The sequence below is a fragment of the Panthera tigris genome, chromosome B3 (assembly GCF_018350195.1).
Source record: "Panthera tigris isolate Pti1 chromosome B3, P.tigris_Pti1_mat1.1, whole genome shotgun sequence".
NCBI classification, from domain to species: Eukaryota; Metazoa; Chordata; class Mammalia; order Carnivora; family Felidae; genus Panthera; species Panthera tigris.
The window spans coordinates 74,400,963-74,414,488 of NC_056665.1; positions in this window are offsets into that span (position 1 = coordinate 74,400,963).

Below are 13,526 nucleotides of genomic sequence, written 5' to 3' on the forward strand. Positions count from 1 at the left end.
AAGTTGGATGCTTAACTGACTTAGCCATCCAGGAGTCCCTTCCTTCCTTCCTTCTCTTTCTTTTTATTTATTTATTTATTAAAAAAATTTTTTTTAACATTTATTTATTTTTGAGACAGAGAGAGACAGAGCATGAACAGGGGAGGGTCAGAGAGAGAGGGAGACACAGAATCTGAAACAGGCTCCAGGCTCTGAGCAGTCAGCACAGAGCCCGATGCGGGGCTCGAACCCATGGACAGTGAGATCGTGACCTGAGCCGAAGTTGGACGCTTAACCGACTGAGCCACCCAGGCGCCCCATCTTTCTTTTTAAAGATGTATTTGTTTATTTAAGTAAATCTCTACACCCAACATTGGGCTCGAACTCACGACCCTGAGGTCAAGAGTCACACACTCTTCCTACTGAGCCAGTCAGGTGCCCCTCCTTTTAGGTCTTTTTTAATATATTAGTTTCCTAGGGGTTGTCATAACAAAGCACCACTAACTAGGTGGCTTAAAACAATAGAAACTTCTCTCATAATTCAAGAGGCCAGAAGTCTGAAATCAAGTTGTTCGCAGAGTTGGTTCCTTCTGGAAGCTCTGAGGGAGAATCTATTCTAGTCCTTTCTCCTAGTTTCTCATGGTTGCTGGCAATCTTTGGTGTTCCTTAACTTGTAGAAACATCATTCCAGTCTCTGTCTCTATCATTACATGGAATTCTTCCCCGTGTCTCCTCTGTGTCTCTGTGTCCAAATTTCTCTTATAAAGATACCAGGCATTGAATTTAGGTCCCACCCTAATCCAGTATGATGATATCTGCAAAGACCCTATTTCCAAATAAGATCACATTCACAGTGCCAGAGGTTAGGACAGCATATCTTTTTTGGTGACCCAGTCCAATCTACTACACTGAATTTCATGTAAAGTTTTGTCAATCATTCTGGTCTCAGTTGTGTTATGGCAAGTTAAGCAAAAATGTCCACTTTGGGCCCCAGCAGTGCAAGGGAGATCAGTGTCCTTTGATGCCAGCTTGGTGGATGCAGCCATGAAGTGTGGGAGTCCCAAAGGAAAGGTGATTTTGAAGTAGCTTCTTGACATAGTGAAGAGCAGGCATTTTAAGGCCAACTCCCTCAATCCTCAGGAGATTCTCCTTTTCCTGCTGTTCTTGGACAATCTCCATTTTACTTGGGATGCTGAGAGATTATGTGGATTTATTTACAACTACACTTCCAAACTGGAAAGGGTTAACAAAATGAACAAAGAGTAACCAGCTAAATGAGAATGGAAATTCTCAATGAGCTTTTAGCATATTAAAAGCTCTGAAGATTCCTTCTGTATATGAATTCCTTTAACTGTATAATCCGACGTTTCCTAAATGCAGTTGATCATGAAGATCTTTTTTTTTTTATGAAGATCTTTTTAAAAAAATATTTATTTATTTTTGAGAGAGAGACACACACAGTGAGAGTGGGGGAGGGGCTTAGACAGGGAGACATGGAATCCAAAGCAGACTCCAGGTTCCCAGCCTCAGAGCCTGACACGAGGCTCTAACTCATGAGATCATGACTTGAGCTGAAGTTGGACGCTCAACCAACTGAGCCACCCAGGCACCCTGATCATGAAGCTCTTTTATTTAGGACAATACTGTATTAGTTATCTGTTCCTGTGTAACATATTATTCCAAAACTTTGTGGCTTAACAAATAAAAAGTTATCTTTCACAGTTTCCAAGGGTCAGAGATTTGGGAGTGGCTTGCCTGAGCAGTCTTGGCTTCGAGTTTTTCCTGAGGCTGCAGTCATCTGAAGGCTTTGTTGGAACTAGTGGAAGGTCTCTGTTCCACATTTCATGGGCCTCTCCACTTGGCTGCTTGAGTGTTCTCATGACATGGCAGCTGGCTTTCCCCAGCATCAGCAACCCAAGAAGCCAATGTGGAAACTTTATAACCTAGCTTTGGAAGTCTCACACTGTCATCTCCATCATACTCTATTGGTTACACAAACCAGCCTTGATTTACCGTGGGAAGAGCAGGAGGTGAGGGTCATATGGGCCATCTGGGAGGCTGGTACCACAAATATGAATATTCATTTATTCATTCATTCAGCAAATATTTACTGGTGCCTGCTATATGCCAGACACTGCTCTAGACACCAAAAAATACAACCTCAAACACAACAGACACATCCCTATCCTCATGGAGCTCACATTCTAGTGACACCTCACTCAACATCTGCTTGAGAAATTTGGGAAATATTGCTTCACAGGGACACAGAAGAGTGAGAAGTGTGGATACAGAATAGTTAATGCCAAGGTAGGGGGAAACTCATAACACCATGGAAACTGGGGCTCCTGACCTCGGTTTCACATTCTGGAAAAGGCAAAATGATAGGGACAGAAAACAGATCAGTGGTTGCCAGGGGAAATAATTGGAGAACAAGGAGTGGTTGACTATAAAGGGGCAGCACACAGGAATTTTTAGCGTGATGGAACCGTTCTGTATGGTATGGTGGTCAATATATGACTATGCCATTGTCAAAATCCATAGGACTCTACAAAGACCAAACTTAATTGTATACAAATAAAAAAACCCATATGTAACATATGAATTTAACTGTATTACAAATATATATGAAAAAGGTAGTGCGGGTGGGGGTGGGGGTGGGGGGAAAGCTAAAATAAGTAAATTTGGAAAACAATGTTTTGACTGGATGCTTTAAGGCTATAGACAAAAGGAACCATAGGTTAAAAAAAAAAGAAACAATAGATCAATATTATAGTTGGTAAATTTGTTACAGTTTAACAATTCTGAAACTATTTAACATATATATTAGTTTTGAACAAAAAAGTAAATGGTACATAAGTTAGATGAATTGTAGCTATGGGATAGAAGTTTCTTATTGACAGAGAAAGTGGGGAGAAAAGCTAAACAGAATAAACACTGTAGTGCTGGATTTGAATTGGGGGTACCAGTATGAACTCATGCTTGTTTTCTATACATATTTACATGGTATTATAGAATATATGTAATAGATCTATATATGTAGATATCATTCTATATATAGAGCTATAAGCTACAGATATCTGTATAATATACATATGTATGTATGTGTATAGACATACAAAAAATACAGAGATAAATATAAAGTGTGTATATGTGAGCTAATACACATACATGTATTTGCTAGTTTTGCCTGCTAAGAATCCGAAAGAAGGGGGTACCACATTAGCAATGAGCACACCTAACAACCAGATGTTAGGTTTCTAAATACCATTCTTCAATAAAAGGAACCAGGGTTCCTTGGAAAAATGACAAATTCTAGGGTTGGGGAAGGCATAACGCAAGACAATCCTGGAGCAAATTGCATTTCTAGAAAATTAGGGCAAAAAAAAAAAAAAATAAGGAGGAGGGGATATCAAAAGGATGCAGGAGCCAAATCAAAAATGTCCCAATGGCCAGGGTGCCTGGGTGACTCAGTCAGTTAAGTGTCTGACTTCAGGTCATGATCTCGCAGTTCATGAGTTCGAGCCCTTTGTTGGGCTCTGTGCTAACAGGTCAGAGCCCGGAGCCTGGTTCACGTTCTGTGCCTTCCAATCCCTCTCTGCCCCTCCCCCACTCATGCTCTGTCTCTCATTCTCAAAAATGAATAAATGTTAAAAAAATGTTTAAAAAAAACCATTAAAAAATGTCCTAATGGCCAAAGTTGAAACAATTTGAGCAAATTAATAAATAAGAATATTAGATTATAACACAAGGAATAAAATAGGAGCACCTGGGTGGCTCAGACAGTTAAGCATCCAACTCCTGATTTTGGCTCAGGTCATGATCTCACAGTTGTGAGACTGAGCCCAGCATCAAGCTCTATGCTGAGCATGAAGCCCGCTTGAAATTTTCTCTCTCTTCCTCTCTCTCTCAAAAACAGAACAAAACAAAACAAAAAACACAACAACACACACACACACACACACACACACACACACACAAACCTCTGTAATGGTTGAATAAGTAACTCACTGGAGGAGAAGGGACAAGTTTCCTTTAAAGAGAATTTCAATTAATAAATGCATAAGGAGGGGCGCCTGACTGGCTCAGTGGGTAGAGCATGCAACTCCTGATCACGGGGTTGTAAGTTCAAGCCCCATGTTGGGTGGAGAGTTTACTAGGGGCACCTGGTGGCTCAGTCGGTTGGGCGTCTGACTCTTGATTTCGGCTCAGGTCATGATCTTGCAGTTCATGGGATCGGGTTCTGTGCTGATGGCCAGAGTCTGCTTGGGATCCCTCTTTCTGCCACTCCTGCACCCATGCTCTCTCTCTCTCAAAATAAAGAAACATTTAAAATAAATAAATAAAATCTTTAAAAAAGTAAATGTAGATGGACTGAGTTGCAATAGAAAATCACCATTAGACCATCACAGTAATAATTGCTACAGGCAAGATCCATTGATGAATGCTAAAATCAACAGGTAAAACTTCAAGGAAGGACAAGATATTTGCAGGCCTCAAAGTATCTGTTCCAAAATGTACTAATTACTGTGAGAGTTTTAAAATACAGTCCTGGGTCGCCTGGGTGACTCAGTCGGTTAAGCTTCCAACTTCGGCTCAGGTCACAATCTCACAGTTTGTGAGTTCTAGCCCAGTGTCGGGTTCTGCGTTGACAGCTCAGAGCCTACTTTGGATTCTGTGTCTCCCATTCTCTCTCTGCCCCTCCCCCACTTGTGCTCCCATGCGCGTTCTCTCTCTCTCTCAAAAATCGGTAAATAAACATTAAGAAAAATACAGTCCCAAATTCTTTGATACCCCTTGCTCTAGGAAATAGAGCTGACTTAATTCCTCTGAGCTGAGAGGAATTAACAAAATGGTTATTTATTTATTTTGAGAGAATGAGAGGGCGGGAATGGGGAAGGGACAGAGAGAGAGGGAGAGAGAGAGAATCCCAAGTAGGCTCCGCACTGTCAGTGTAGAGCTAGACATGGGGCTTGATCCCATGAACTGTGAGATCATGACTTGAGCCAAAATCAAGAGTCAGACGCTTAACCGGCTAAGCCACTCAGGGGCCCCAGCTTGTATTCCGGACTTAGCAAGTTGTTCTAACAAATAGAGTATGGAAAGGGAAAAATAGCCACTTAACAGTAGAGAGACCAAGCAAACACCACTGTAACCGAGCAATCAAGGTTAACATCATGGGCAGTAATTTATGTTGATATCTGAGGCCCCTGATATGATACATTGAGAAGCACACATTACCTTTGTGATATTCTTTCCCAAGGCCCATAACCTCAGTCTAACCTAAACTGTACAGCATTGTACGAAAGACTTAATCACAAGTCTTGAAAGGGGTTGAGATTTCAGGTTTCGTTTTGAGGAAAAACACATGCATATTTACATATTGGTGCCAGCAAGGGCAGGGAGGGGCAGTGCGTTTTAAAGTTTTGTGATTCTGTAACTTGTGGAGATGCAGCCCACGTACGTGCAATGCTTAGACCCTGAATCCATTCAAATGTGTCACAGGCATTCCACTGTCCACTGGACAGTAATCCTTGTTTTTTCCCTTGCCTCCACCTCCGAAGTTGCTGTTTGCGTCCTGGTCTGGGCTGGAGAATCTGAAGAAGAGACCTCCTTTCTTCCCAGTGGGACCTGGCTGAGCTTCAAGTCCTTTCCGGCTGTGCCCTGGGTGGGTGTCTGCCTCCTCTTCCAGACTGCCCCAGAGGTGAACGGTGTCCAGATTGCCACGCAGGATTTCTGGGAAGGCGACTGACACCAGGGGGCAGCAGTAACAAAGTGGAAGGTGGGGTGGGCAGGAGGGAGGAGGAAAAAGCTTAGAAAAACAGGGCCCCTGTTCCTTTGTGAACTTCACATCTGATTCTCTTGTACATTTATTTATTTTTTATTTTTTTAATGTTTATTTATTTTTGAGAGAGAGAGAGAGAGAGAGACAGAGTGTGAGCAGGGGAGGGGCAGAGAAAGAGGGAGACACAGAATCGGAAGCAGGCTCTAGGCTCCAAGCTGTCAGCACATAGCCGGATGCCGGGCTCAAACCCGTGGACTGCGAGATCATGACCTGAGCTGAAGTGAGACACTAACCAACTGAGCCACCCAGGTGCCCCTCTTGTGCATTTTCTCAGACCACCGTTCACCAATTGGCTCCCACTTCTCAGAATCGTCAGTCATTTGGCCCTTAGTAATCATAGATTTGCCTTGTTAACTGTATTTTTAGGGTGCTTTCCCTGTTTCCCCTGCCAGATTGTAAGGTCCTGAAGAGCAGATTCCGTGTTTGTATTTATAACTCTTCGTGCCTCCTTGTCCAGTGAATAATAAGAGCTGCAATTTTGTGATGCTTATTAGGGAAGTGCTTTATGTGTTTTAACTCCAAGTTTGCTGCAATCCCAAACCAAGGCTCAGAGATGTTCACTGAGGAGAGCAGCGACAGAAATAGATAACAGGGGTGCTCACTCTGTTCTGAGCACCTCGTCAAGCAGGCCCTTCACATAGCTCATCTCATTTAATCTTCTCCCAACAGTCCTGGCAAGTTGTTCCTATTATTATCCCTATTTCATAGATGAGGAAACTGAGGCACAGAAGGCTTATGTAATGTCTACAGTCACAGCCTCCCAGGGACAACGTGGGGATTGTCCTGGGAGGGGGGGGGACCCACCTCTAGGTCCAGTGACCTTTCCCACCATACTACAGCCAATTCCCTACCACATGGGTGAAATCAGATAAAAAATAAACATCCAGGTGGGGTGCCTGGGTGACTCAATTGATTAAGTGTCTGACTCTTGATCTCAGCTCAGGTCTTGATATCAGGGTTGTGAGAGTTCAGTCCCTGTGTTGGTCTTCCTGCTGGTCATGAAGCCTACTTAAAAAAAAAAAAAAAAGAAGCTGTGGTTTGGGGAAACTGGGTGGCTCAGTCAGTTAAGCCCAGGTCATGATCTTGCAGTTCGTGAGTTCGAGCCCTGTGTCAGGCTCTGAACTGTCAGCACAGAGCGGGGAGCCTGCCTTGGATTCTGTGTCTTCCTCTCTCTCTGCCCCTCCCTAGCTCATGCTCGCACTCTCTTTCTCTCTGTCAAAATAAACAAACTTAAAAAAAAAAAGTAAATATCCAGGGCTCCCTTTGAATGAGGCAGCCAGACAGTCCAGAGATTGAACTTCAGACTTTTAATCAAAGGCCTTAAGATTCATGCTCCCTTTTGGATGTCATTCACTTCTTCTTCTTCTTCTTCCTCCTCTTCTTTTTCTTCTCCTCCTCCTCCTCCTCCTCCTTCTTTTTTAATATTTATTTATTTTTGAGAGCGACAGAGAGACAGAGTGTGAGCGGGGCAGGGGCAGAGAGAGAAGGAGACACAGAATCCAAGGCAGGATCCAGGCTCCAAGCTGTCAGCACAGAGCCCAACACGGAGCTCGAACTCACGAATGGTGAGATCATGACCCGAGCTGAAGTCGGACGCTTAACCGACCGAGCCACCTAGGCGCCCTGGATATTGGTCACTTTGTAAGTAGTAAAATGCAGGAGTTGGACTGGTCCAAACAGTGCCTGAAACCTCTTCTGATTCTAACACTCCAGGAGTTTATGCTGCAAATGGCAGTGTGCGGCGGGGAGCCTGCAGAAGGAGACCACTCAGGGTTGTTGAATAAATGACAGGACTTCCTTGCCCCTCTGAAGGGGTGGGGAGGGGAAGGGGTATACAGGCTGGGTGTATGTAGAGATGAGGCACAGAACTTGTTCTGAGCCCCCCAACGAGCCCTTTCCCCTCCATTCTTTAAGTCCTTTTAGGATGTTGCTCGGCCTCAGAGAGAGGTCTTCTTCATTCTTTGTCCCCCTGGTGGCAAAGGGCAGAGGAAGAAAGCTGCCGATGCCTTTGCCTGCGTGGGTATCTGACCAGCCCCACACCCTGGCTGTGGTGACAAAGCCGTGGTACTTAGATTCAACCAGGTGTTGGCATGCTTTATGACCTCTAGCATAAAAGGTTTTTCTAAGGCAAAGAAAGTTAAGTTTCTATTCCATTTTGGATTATTTTTGTATTATTTTCACCATCCTGAAAATCCCAGCACCTCCTAACTTAGCACCCCATTGGCAGCTGACCATAACCTTGCCTAGTTTTGGGGTCTCCCAGTTTTGGGTGGCCCTGGCTCCACTCTGTTTCCTGCCTCCGTCAAGACTCCCCATGGTTTCTTTGACGTTGTGGTTGGTCAGGGACCTTCTCTGGCTCTCCCAAGATATAACACACTATCACCAAAATTCTTGTTGGTTTAACTGTTCCTTAGCCACCCAAAATTCCATCCTAAGTACGCAGTTTACACTACTAATCCATCATCTAGCAAACATTGTTTTTACAAGGAATATAGAACTGAGGGAGAAATGTTGGTCTCCATAGGGATTTAAAAGGCATATGTGAGGGCGCCTGGGTGGCTCAATCAGTTAAGCGTCCAACTCTTGATTTTAGCTCAGGTCATGATCTCATAGTTTGTGAGATAAGAGCCCTGAGTTGGGCCCCACGATGACTGCGTGGAGCCTGCTTAGGATTCTGTGTCTCCCTCCCTCTCTGTCCCTCCCCCTGCTTGAGCTCTCTCTCTCTCAAAATGAATAAATAAACATTAAAAAAAAAAAAAAACTAAAGACAGAGGCTACCAAGATATTTTTCATTTATTTTTAATTTTTGATACAAAACATAGAAAACTCAAACTAAACTACACATTTTAAAAAGCTGACAAATAACCACAAACACTCCAAAACCCAGAAAAATAGCACGGTATTAAATAAATCATGAACTGCTTAATGTACAGTCTGTATGACTTATAGCTTTGTGTGGCCATCCCAGGTGAGGTAAAAGGAAAATTTTTGAAAGACCTTTCGGCACAGGGATGGCAAACAATAACTCAATTCGGTGTGGAAGTTGCCGCAAGCCACATAAATCTATCACAATTAATGTATCTCCAACCCACCTTCCCTTTTGCTAGACCCCAAAACTGCCCTTAGGCAGTCACCTGCCACAACGTCATCAATGTCGCCTGCCACAAGCGGAAGGGTGACAGAGGAAGTCTGAAGGAAAAGACACAGTAGTCTCACACACTGAGGTTAAAATATCTTTTGCACATTTCACAGAAACCTAAGACCGTCTGAATACACGACAGGGGTCTGTGCTCTGGAGCGCCCCCTCCAGCCTCAGCTCCCTTAGACACACAGCACATGTGCCTCTGGTGGGTGCTGGCTGGTGCGCAGGGGCAATCAGCAACTGGATGGTTCACCCCAGCCCTCCCTCTCTTGCACTAGGCTTTATAAAGTTCCCTTTTATATGTCTTGGACCTAGTTCCATATTAGGACAATTCTATCCCCTACTTGTTTTGAATGATAGCATTCCACTGCATGAATGAACATCCACATTTAGATGATTTCTAATGTGCCATGACAAATAATGCTGCAAAGAATACTCATGCTCCTATTTTTTTATGCGCATGTGAGAATATATTTGTAAAACAGATTCTTAGAGTGTGATTGCTGGGCTCCAGAGCATATCCAATCACAATTTAATGGACACTGCTAATTGCTGTCCTTGGAGGTTGTGAGGATATGCCAGCAGGGTCCAAGCATGGCCAACACTGTGTGTTAGCAAACATTGCTAATTCTTGCCACTCTGTAGGTGAAAAATCTTGCTATGGTTTTAATTTGCATTTCTCTTACTAAGAATGAAAGGGAGGGGCGCCTGGGTGGCTCAGTCAGTTGAGCAGCAGACTTCAGCTCCGTCATGATCTCTCAGTCTGTGAGTTTGAGCCCCACATTGGGCTCTCTGCTGTCAGCACAGAGCCTGCTTAGGATCCTCTACCCCTTCTATGCCCATCCCTGCTTACATGCTCTCTCTCTCTCTCTCTCTCTAAATAAAACATTAAAAAAAAAATGAAAGGGAGCATCTTTTCATGTATTTGAGAACCATTTATATTTCTTCTTTTGTGAATTGTTTATATCTTTGTCCATTTTTCGGTTGAGTCGATCTTTTTCTTATTGGTTTAAAAGAGCTGTTTGAATATGAAGGAAACCAGCGGTGTCTGGGTGGCTCAATTGGTTAAGCAACTTCAGCTCAGGTCATGATATCATGGTTCGTAAGTTTGAGCCCCACGTGGGGCTCTGCTGACAGCTCGGAACCAGGAACCTGCTTAGATTCTGTGTCTCTATCTCTCTCTGCCTCTCCCCCACTCGTGTGTGTGTGTGTGTGTGTGTGTGTGTTCTCTCTCTCTCTCTCTCTCTCTCTAAAAATAAATAAACCTTAAGAAAGAAATTTAAAAAAATAGGGGTGCCTGGGTGGCTCAGTTGGTTGAGTGTCTGACTTCGGCTTAGGTCATGATCCCAAGGTTTGTGGGTTCGAGCCCCACATTGGGCTTACTGCTGTGAGCGCAGAGCCTGCTTCTGATCATCTGACCCCCTTCCCCTCTCTGCCCTTCCCCTGTTTCTGCTCTCTCTCTCTCAAAAATAAATAAAATGTTTTTAAAAATTAAAAAAAAATAACTATGAAGGAAATCAGTTCTTGGTTTGAGATGATTGGCAAATCATTTTTCTCAGGTTTTCATTTGTCTATTGACTCTGCTTATGGGGTTTACATTCCAATGGAAAAAAATTCTGTATTTATGCAACTGAATGTATATATATATATATATATATATATATATATATACACACATAATATATACATTATGTATACATAATATATATGTATGTGATATATATATATGTGACTGAATATATATATGATATAAATATATATATGTGACTGAATGTATTAAACAAGTTTTTTTTTTAAATGTTTATTTATTTTTGAGAGAGAGAGAAACAGACTGTGAGCAGGGGAGGGGCAGAGAGAGAGGGAGACACCAATTCTGAAGCAGGCTCCAGGCTCTAAACTGTCAGCACAGAGCCCAATATGGGACTCCAACTCACAAAGCATGAGATCATGACCTGAGCCAAAGTTGGATGCTTAACCAACTGAGCCACCCAGATGCCCCTAAACAAGTTTTTAATGACTTCTGATCTGGTGTCATTCTTAGAAAGGCCTGCTTCTTCCAAATACAATATTTAAAAAATTCTCCCATGGTTGTGATATTTTTATGATTTCATTTTTAATATTTAAATATTTGATTTTTCAGGAATTTATTTTGCTGTATGAGGTGAGGTGTGGATATTTTATTTTATCTCAGAAGGCTACCCCATTGTTCCAAGACGTTTATTGAAAAATACATCCTAGGGGTGCCTGGGTAGCTCAGCTGGTTAAGCGTTTGACTCTAGATTTCAGCTCAAGTCATGATCTTGTGGTCATGGAATCGAACCCCCCGTTGGGCTCTGAGTTGACAGTGTGAGCACTGCTTGGGATTGATTCTCTCTCTCCATCTCCCTGTCCCTCTCCTGCTTGTGCAAAGGAGCTCTCTCTCCTTCAAAATAAATAAATAAACATTAAAAAAAAGAGAGAAACATACATCTTATCTTCACTGAAAAGCTATCTTTGTCATATACTAAATTTCTGTATGTAGTTGCTCTTCTTTTCTACATTTTTGGTCTGTTCCACTCAACAGTTTGTCTATTCATGTGCCAAGTTGCTAATAGTAGCTTTATATGTTTTGATTTCAGACTTCTAGTTTCCGGAACTGTGAAAGAATACACGTCCGTTGTTTTAAGCCACTCCCTGGCTCCATTCCCTGCTCCCCCCATTGGTGGCAACTTGCTGATACAGTGACAGAGTTGGGATTTGAAGGAGAGTCTAAGTGTGCACCTGAGCCTGAGTGCTGTGTTCTGAATGGGAGTGCACAGGTATTCAGCCCTGCTCCTGTGAGAGTGTGTGAGGGGAAAAGTAGGGGAAATTAGTGAATCCCCAATTTCCTTGGGCCTTATCAGCCTGTGGGTATAGGTATGGGATGAAGGGGCATGCTGGCCATTCTGTGTCCCTTTCAGTTCTCCTCTTTGCTCTCCAGTACCCTGCTCTGTGTCCAGGAGGCTGACCTCAATGCACTGCCTCAACCCTACTTCCCTGCCCTTTGGCTTCTGATTGGGTGTGGCCAATGACGGGCACTGGCAGCAGGTTGGAAGTCTGCTCCCTCCGTCCTGGGTCGCAGCTTGTCAGTGGCTGTGTATCTTCATCTGAGGCCTCAGCTCCTTCTGGTGGCCCTTTACAGGTCCAGCTCTGGTCCATTAGTTGGTTCCAGTAATCACATCTTTCCCTTTCCCTTTCAGGCCTCTGGTGGTAATGGCTTTCCCCACACTAATCCTAGAGTCTCTTACTGGTTTTCCTTAACCCTGCCCACATCTCATAAAGATCCATTCTTTAGACGTCCTTCAGCCATCCCTTTTGAAAGGACCACGTGCTTCCTACTGAGATCCTGACCAATATGGGGAGCCATCACTCTCTCCCAGAGTAACTCCAGTTTATTTGGCTCCTGCCTCTACTTGCTTGTTTGGAACGGGCCCGACCATTCTTGGTGCCTCTGGGAAGCCACTTCTATTCCAATGGGAGCCCACCAGGCCAAGCTGCTCTGGATTCTGGCAAAGTCAGGGAGGTGCCTGTCTCCCCACTGGGTTATTCCCACAAGCAGATCCCAAGCAGGCTGCCTGGGTCCCAGGGCTCCCCACCCCCTATCTCCAGAAACTGGAATAGGCCTGTCTGTCAAGCTTACAGGGCAGGCCCCTATTTTAATCTCCAAGAGCTTTCTCTGGAGGCTTCTCATTCTTTATGCAAACAGACTCCAGGCTCCAGGGTCCCCTGTTGCCAGACATGCCGAGACATATCAGACATATCGCATTCTCCTTAGACTTGAGCTGGGATCCTTCCATACAAGGTTGGGAAGGTAAGTTTGGGCCAGGGCAAGGAAAGCCTCCAACACAATTGAACAAATTTTAACCTAATGTTACAGGCAAGGAATCACCAAACATATTCATGCTGGGAGAGGCTTAGATCAAAAATTAAGAACTTTGCACATTGCCATCCCCATGCTCTTCCTGTTCTCCCTCTAGCTGAAATATCACCTTGCCAGAGAGTCCCCATCAAGGCACTCTGCATCACCACACCTTGCTTTATTTCCAGTACAACATTTGTCATTCCCTGAAATCACAGCTGTTTTCTTCTTTCTTCACCCATTCCACGAGGGCCAGGAGTCATGTTAGTCAATGCTATACTGCCAAGGCCTGGCTTATAGTAAACACTTAATAAATGTGTGTGGAATTTGTTGAATGAATGAATGAATTTGGCCAAGTGAATGGATTTAGATGAGGAAGCCCAGAGAGGTCAAGGACTTAGCTACCTGTTTAATCATGCACAACTCGTCACTGGCAAAGTCGGGACTAGAGCCAGGCTATTTAACTAAATCCGATACATCCAGGAGGAGAGGGGGGAGGAGGAGGGCACTGGTTAGCAGGGAGGGTGAGGAGAGCCTGGTCTAGGAGCCAGGCTGGTGGCAATGGGAAAGAGGGCGTCTCTGGGAAGGTATGGTGACATATTGGCCAGAGGTGAGGTGGGGACGAGAGACAAGATCTAGGAAGGGAAAATTAAAATGTATAGGGTATCTCTTCTGTGCCAGAACAT